At 44.3% G+C, this 7,596-nt stretch overlaps 1 pseudogene; it reads right to left on the minus strand.

Annotated features, from left to right (window-relative positions):
* Positions 1 to 220: 220 nt before the first annotated feature.
* Positions 221 to 386, minus strand: LOC112864475 (small ribosomal subunit protein uS14 pseudogene; annotated as a pseudogene).
* Between the last annotated feature and the right edge of the window lie 7,210 nt (positions 387 to 7,596).

Raw genomic sequence — 7,596 nt, forward strand, 5'->3', positions numbered from 1 at the left:
ACTGAGCGCAAGCCTGACACAGGCGATCAGTCTCACGACCTGAGCCAATGTCAAGAGGAGGATGCTTAACCAACTGAGCCACTCACATGCCCCAGATTATGCTTCTTTTTCATCATGGAAATATTTTTATCTTATGAAGAAAGAGTGAGCATTAAGGTGGGTATCTTGGGTATCTGCAGTTAAGGTGTATATCTTGGATGACCCATTCAAGGAAGTTCGCTTAAACCAACTTAACGGAACCTATATCCTTCATGGACTGACAGAAACACTGGTGGCACATATTGAGGCCACATTTCCTGATCAGACTGTGCTGGTTTGAGCAGATGTGACAAGAGTGAGAACCCACATTCTCTCTGATAACTCCAGTAGAGTCGCCAGTGACCCATTTTGCTTTCTTGGATGTAACGAGGCAAAAAGATACCACGCTTTTTAAACTAGGGCAGGGGTTGGTGATTTTTTTTTTTTTTTTTCCTGTTGAGGGCCGGATAGTAAATATTTTAAGCTTTGTAGGCCAGATGGTCTCTGATGCAATGATTCAACTCTGCCATTGTAGTAGGAAAGCAGCCACAGTTAATAGCTAGGTTAAGGAGCATGGAGCATTCATTGGAGCATTCCAATAAAACTTTATTTACAAAAACAGGCGGTGGGCCAGGTTTAGTCCATGGGTGGTAGTTTGCTAACCCCTGAGAGAGAAGCTCAGACAATTGCAGTAGTATGCCGATAATCGTGGCTCTCCAGAACCGGAGAAAGCAGATTTTGATCTGCTCTGTTGTTTCCTCATAAGAAGGAAATGCCAACATATTGGCAGATCTATGTGCTTTTTTTGGAAGATTAATCTGGGTTAAATGATGGGTGATGTAAAAGGAAGAACGAGAAAATGAACCCTTGTATTTGTGAAATGAATGGTTCGATTCTCAGAAACCAGGATCTTGTCAGTTGGTTCTATTGGCAATACTTTTAGCCATTATCATCTTGGAACAGATTTAATACTTGATTTATGAGTTCATCTTATTATATGAAGCATTTGCCATACAGAGTTATGTGTTCAATGGCTATGGTTTATGCCATAATATAGCTGAATTTGGAAAATAATTCATACATAAGGGGATTTAAATGAATTCCTTTACCTATGGTTTATTCATCCCTGTTCGTTTTTCCTAAGTAATATTTGATTGCAAGATAAAATTTAAGAGGAAGGTAAGACAATAGAAGTGGGTGATATTTTGGAGGGATTGTTGATGGGCTATAGTTATATTCTGGGTTAAGAGATATTTAATTCTTTTTTCATGTTTATTTGTTTTTGAGAGACAAAGAGACAGAGCGCAAGTGGGGGAGGGGCAGAGAGAGAGGGAGACACAGAATCCCAAGCAGGCTCCAGGCTCCGAGCTGTCAGCACAGAGCCCGGCGCAGGGCTTGAACTCACAAACTGTGAGATCACGACCGGAGCCGAAGTTGGCTGCTATCCGACTGAGCCACCCAGGCGCCCTGGGTTAAGAGATTTAAAAAAAAAGAAAAGAAAAAAACAAAACAAAAAACCCAGGGAGGACTGAGCACATTAACTGGAAAGGGAATGGCTTTGAGTAAGAATGCTTGTATTTCGTAGTTTTAGTTAGTTGAGGAAATCACTAACCTCCTTCATTCAACCAAATGCTCATTCAACCAAATCAAATATTACATGTGAACGCGTGTAGCCTCTTGCTATCCTTTGCAGCTGTTGGGTTCTCTGGGATGCAGAAATGCAGAGGTAGGAGGGCAAAAGTCTTCCTGCCCAGAGGGAACCATCTGACTGTGATGTAGATCGATGGTCTCTACCAGAGCGGTGCAGAGCTCTGCAGCAAAGACTGCCTGTTCAGGGAGCTCTGTGTTGGTAGGGATTTGGGGCCATGCGTTGCTCAGTCATCGGCAGAGATGCCCTACGAAGTGGTCTTGGCTACCACTGCCTCACTCATTAATGGCCTTGAAAGCTGAGAAGGGGCCAACGGCTGGAGGCGGTCAACCAGACATATTCTTGCCGTGGGTCCTTCCTTGAAGCGGGGGGTCTGAAGGGCACATCTCTAGACATGACACATTCTTTCAATTTTCTGACTCTTCCTTTCAAGCCTCATTAGCTTGTCTCGTCTTCCTCCGCCTTTGCAGTGAGGTTCCCAGAAATCTCTCTATGCTATAGACTCTTTCTGGAAGATTGCTTCCACTTACATGGCACTAATATGGCTTGTTATCATCGCCTATGCCAGGGATTACTTATACATTTGGTGCATCAGATAGGATGACAGTTGGGGGCATAAAACATAAAACTGGAGTATCAGTGGTTTATTTATTTTATTTTATTTATTTATTTTTTTTAAATTTTTTTTTCAACGTTTTTATTTATTTTTGGGACAGAGAGACACAGAGCATGAACGGGGGAGGGGCAGAGAGAGAGGGAGACACAGAATCGGAAACAGGCTCCAGGCTCTGAGCCATCAGCCCAGAGCCTGACGCGGGGCTCGAACTCCCGGACCGCGAGATCGTGACCTGGCCGAAGTCGGACGCCTAACCGACTGCGCCACCCAGGTGCCCCTGGAGTATCGGTGGTTTAAATGTAAAATGAATTTGTATGTTCTCAGTGCAGAGTCAGAAAGGTGGCCTCCCCCGCCAGACACCCCAGGATCCTTCTATCGTTCTACCTTAAAATCCTAGCGTATGGCTCCCGTGTTCAAGATCGCGTGATGGTCAAAGTGGCTGGTGGACCTCCCCCGCTCACATTCTTGCTCTTAGCAGAAGAAGAACAAGGGAGTAGAGGGAACAGAGAGAGCCTGTCTCCCATCTGAGTCAGCCAAATGTAAGTGGTTTTCCTGGAAGTCCCATGCAACATTCCTATTTACATCTTGGGTTACACCATAGTCACATGGCTGCATCTAGCTACCAGGGAAGCTGGAAATGTAGTTTTTTGTTTGTTTCAATTCTAGCGTCTGCCGGGGAAAAAAAAGCATGCAAAGAAGAGGACTGACATGGATGCTGAGGACCTACATCCGCAGTATCTTTCACACTCCCAAATTGTTTTTTCCTGATCATGCTTTTCTTCTGAGTTGGAAGCAGGTGTTTTTCCGTCTCCTAGACATTTCCGCCTAGATGTCCCAAAGGCAACTCAATTTGAACGTGTGCTAAACTGAACTCCGTTATATTGACCCACAGTAATGATTATATTTCCGCCTATATCATTATGCCATCGGTCACTTGGTCAGCCAAAATCTCTCATTTCGCACGCTTCTTTTCTCCTCCCTTTCCGTATTCAATCTGTCTCCTAGTCTTGTGAATGTTGTCCTACTTATTTTTTCGAGCATATCCTTTCTGCCCCATTGCCACTTCCAGGATCTTGGTTTAGGACCTCATTATTTTTTTGGCTAGTGGATTTTTTTATATTGCTTTATTCGTCTCAGCCTTGAACCTTCTGATCCATTCTTCATGCTGTTGCTGAAGCTGTTTTTGCAATATATAAATCTGCTTACATTACTCCACAGCTTGAAATCTTACACCGTCTACACAGTAAAGGCCAGACGCTTTAGGAAGGCAGATCTCATGGTCTGATGACTGTTCTCACTTTGGCTTTATCTTTGGCCACTTCCTGTGGTACCTCCTGTGTCTCATCCACGTTGTTTTATACGTATATGCCGTTATGAAATACCTAGCATGGCTAGACAGAGATAAGCCTCCTTAAGACTTAAATCTTAAGTTCTGTCTTTCTTGTTATCGCAGCGCACCCCTGTCCCCACCCCACGCCCTGGAAGCTCTCGGTTAGAACACATGTTCTTCTACGAAAGTTCAAAGGGAGTCTTAATCTTTCTGAAGATGACAAAGATCTGGCTGATTTTAGGGGAAAGATGATGAGTTTGGATTTCAACATGTTGCATTAAGCTGATGAACTGAAATCCAAATGGAAGCATCTAGGGCTAGGAGATTCCGGGGCTGGGAGAGACATTTGGAGATAAGGATTTTGACGAGGTCAGCAAAGGCTTCGCAATGTATTCTGTGAGTATGGATGAGGTAGAGCGTTTTGCAGGAATGCCTCAATGTCTTTGGCCGCAAGAGGGGTAAGAAAGTGGTCAATGGTGTCAAACGTAGTGACGAAGTCAAGAATGAATAGAGACCGAAGGATGTGGCCCGCAGAAATTGTTGGTAAGCTTTAAGAGCGATGCTTTCCGTTGACTGCTTGGGTCGGGAGCAGAAAGTCACGGAGCTATGGAGCAATCCAATGATGTGGGCGCACAGCATATGGTGACATGGTAGGATTTTTGATGGTGAATGGAAAGCAGGTGAGGGGGAAGGCAGCCGGGGCTGGGCAGCAAATACAGTGAAAGGTGAGGGGGTTTTCACAACAGGGAGATCCGGGTTTGTGGAAAGGTGGGTGGGAAGGAGTTAATGGGGAGAAGGAAGTAGAAAGCATGTGAGAAGTGGATAGAAGTGATCATCCCAGATGCTCCGGGGGGTTCACTTTTTAGAGGAAGAGACACACGTAATCAGAGGCTGGTGGGAAGGACAACAAAAGGTTGGTGGGTGTTTTGAGACGATGACAAAAGAAATACAGAAGCTCCAAGTGGATCTTAGAGAAGCTGGAGGTTTGGTCATCTCTGGAATTTACTGAGGAATAAATGTGGCGAGTAGATAGAAGGAAGAAATGGGGTACAAATGATGGGTTGAGAGAGGAGAGAATCTAGAACATCAAAAATTGGGAACATTTTACAAGTCTAGAACAGAAACTCAAATAGGAAGGAAAAAAAAAAAAAAAAACAACCCCTGGGAGATTAAATGTGATGACCAAAGGGAAAAAGGAAGCCAGAAACCTATAAATTTCCCTGAGATGGGAAGGATTTATAGATGAGGAAAAAATCGACGTGGAAAATCCATTTTTGGCTTTTCCCAGCCTCCTGCTGTGTGTGAAATAACAAATAATGTTTCCCAAACCCCAAATGTTTCAATTTCCTCAGCTGAAAGATGGCATGTTGCTGTTATACTATTTATAAAGTGAGGCTTTGTTTGCTCAATCTTACTCAGGATGACAACGCTGAAAATAAGTCTCTGGGAGAGAATTCAAGTCCGTGAAATCAAGGTCACGTTTAAGGTACTCATCATCTGCACCAGACACGAGGCTTTGCGATGACCCAAAATATAATACTCTTTAACCTGCCTCAATTGGAAAGAGTTAAAAAAAAAAAATAAACCGGAGAATGAGACAGACGGAGATAAAAATACCACCTTTCTTACTCATAAACCGCCGTATTGGAGGCATGGGTTAATCTGGCCCGTCAGTTTATTTACACTCCCCTGGATGCAACTTGCATCATTCCCCCAAACTGGAGGCCTTCTTCTCTGGCATGGTCCTGCTGCAATAAACTGTCTGGATGGCCAAGAGGAAAGGAGAATTTAATGGGAATATAGGTAAACTATAGGTGGCTGTTTCCTCAAAAAGAGAAGGAGCTAACTCATGTCCTTTTGCCAAACTCATGAATCAGATAAGTCATCTTCTTCCCAGGATGGAGTCATTGGGAGCCAAAGAGAGAGTCCTGAGTCTAACTCTAATTGATGTCCTCCCCCTGGAATGTCTATTAAGTACTCCTCCCCAGACAAGGCAATATATCAGGACCAGGGGTACCAAGGGATATAAAGATAAATAAGACACATCCCAAGAGGATTCAAGGAGCTCACAATCTAGCAGGAGAGAGAGAAGGGATAGTCTGTTGGACGGATAGGAACACAGAGACCCAAACGTGGAGGGCAGGTGATGTTCAGCGTAGGCAGAGGGAAAAGGGGAAATTGCAAGTTGAGAGGGCCCGGAAGGTAGAGACCCTAACCAGCTTTACTAAGGATTTTGGTCTTCATGAGACAGGAAACAAGAAGACATGGAAAGTTTCTGAGCATGGGAGTGAACAATGGGTCGCAGCGTGCAGGATGGGTGAGAATAGAGGACAGGCTCAAGGTGAGAGGTGATGAAGGCTTGAATAAGGCGCTAATCAAGAGAAATGTTGGAGACACAAACCACAGTGGAGGGCTGGATACGGGGTATCGACAAACACGGGGCAGCTAAAGTATCTTCCAAGGCAAAGCAGGTAAATAGGAAGAAGACAACGAGCTTGGTTTTGTGCGTGTTGAGTTGGACAGGTTAGGAAAGGTCTGCACTTCTCTAGAAGGGAGTTAGAAAGAAACAAAGAAACAACGCACGGACAAAAATAAATAAGTGAGCATTTACTATGTGGTGAGCCCTGCCTAGTTACTGGAGACACAGCAGTAAAGATGTCAGACCTTGTCCTTGTCCTCAGACAGCTTATGGTTGATCCACACCATTCCCATCTGTGAGCGGTGGGCCCTCAACCCTCCTCCAAATGTTTGCCAAGTACATAGGGGAATCTCCAAATGGATGGGACCAGGAGCCATCTGCCCTGCAGGTGCCACATCGCCCTGCCCTGTTCAGCCCACTTGTTGGTTCTATTCCCATGGCCTGAAAACCCTGTGCTCGTGAGGGCATCAGTGTCACATGCCAGGGCATGACCCTGGACAGGGTGCCTCCTGCACTTGCCAGGTTTCACATCTCATGGCCTTCCCTCCACATGGACCTCCAGCGGGGTTGTCGGTTCACAATGTACCATTCTCCCTCATGCTTCCTTTATCACCTCTTTTGGTTCATTTCCCTTTCAAATGCCTGCTACAAATCGAGGAAGCTCCCATGCATATGAAAGGAGATAATGGCGGGATATGTATGTGTGTATATAGGTGCATTGTGTATATGTGTGTATATGTACATGCGTGTATATGTATGTGTGTACGTGTGTATTTATGTGTGCATGCGTGTATATGTGCATGTGTTATGCATATGTGTGTGCGTGTAGGGGTGTGTTTGTGTGTGCACATGTATGTGTGTATGTACACATGTATGTGTATATGTGTATGCGCGCGCATGTATATGTGTATATTCATGGGTGTATATGTGTGCGTGCATGTGTGTGCATGTATGTGCTGGTGCACACATGTGTGTGCATGTATGCATATGTGCGTGCATGCGTGTATATGTGTGTGCATGCATATGTGTGCATTTTACGTGCACGTGTGTATATGTATATGTGTGTATGTGTCTATGTATGTGTGTACATGTACATTTATGTGTGTGTATGTATGTATGTATATGTGTATGCATTATGCATGTGTGTGTGCATGTAGGTGTGCACGTGCATGCAGGAATATGTATGTGTGTATGTGTGTACACGTGCATGTGGGTATATATGTATGTGTATGTCTGTATGTGTGCATATGTGCATGAATGTATATGTATGCATCTACATGCATTTGTGTATACGTTTGTACATGTGTATGTGTATGTGTGCACGTGTATATTGTGTGCATGTATGTGTGCATGTGTATGTACATGCGAGTGCACACATGTGTACGAGTGTGTGTGCACATGTGTGTATGCACGTGGCTATGTGTGTACATGCATATGTGTATATGTGTGCACATGCATATGTATGCATTTTGTGTGTGTGCATATGTGCGTGTGTGTTATGTATGTGCACGTGTGTATATGTGTATGTGTGTATATGGCTGTGCATGTGTATATGTGTATGCGAG

This window comes from Puma concolor, chromosome E1 (genome assembly GCF_028749965.1).
Source record: "Puma concolor isolate L17-30 chromosome E1, mPumCon1.1.hap2, whole genome shotgun sequence".
Classification (NCBI taxonomy): domain Eukaryota; kingdom Metazoa; phylum Chordata; class Mammalia; order Carnivora; family Felidae; genus Puma; species Puma concolor.